At 50.6% G+C, this 308-nt stretch overlaps 1 protein-coding gene across 1 annotated transcript in view; it reads right to left on the reverse strand.

Annotated features, from left to right (window-relative positions):
- The window catches only part of EFCAB6 (EF-hand calcium binding domain 6), a 271,537-nt gene that overhangs the window by 14,560 nt on the left and 256,669 nt on the right, over positions 1-308 (reverse strand). The window lies entirely within an intron of this gene.

Here is a 308-nt window from a genome sequence, read left to right on the forward strand (position 1 = left end):
CTGCTCCGGTAGGGACTGCAAGCTGCTTATCACTTACCACTCCCTGCTAAGCAGGAATTCCCCTCTGCCTTGCCTGTGTATTAGCTAGCAGACCACATGTTGGCTAGGGTCCATGCTGAATCGACAGGCAGAATCAAAAGGTAGCTGGTAACGTCCCTCTGTTGTTTTCTTAATGGGGCTATAAACACTGAATTACGGGTGATAAACACTATTATCAGTTCCCTGCTGGAATAATCAGAGCATCCTGCCAGAGCCTGGCCATGCCCCACCCCTCAGCTTAGTACTGTACAAGGGAAGGGAGGGCTGCT

This window comes from Gavialis gangeticus, unplaced genomic scaffold (assembly GCF_001723915.1).
Source record: "Gavialis gangeticus isolate Ggan-Ray unplaced genomic scaffold, GavGan_comp1, whole genome shotgun sequence".
NCBI lineage: Eukaryota > Metazoa > Chordata > Crocodylia > Gavialidae > Gavialis > Gavialis gangeticus.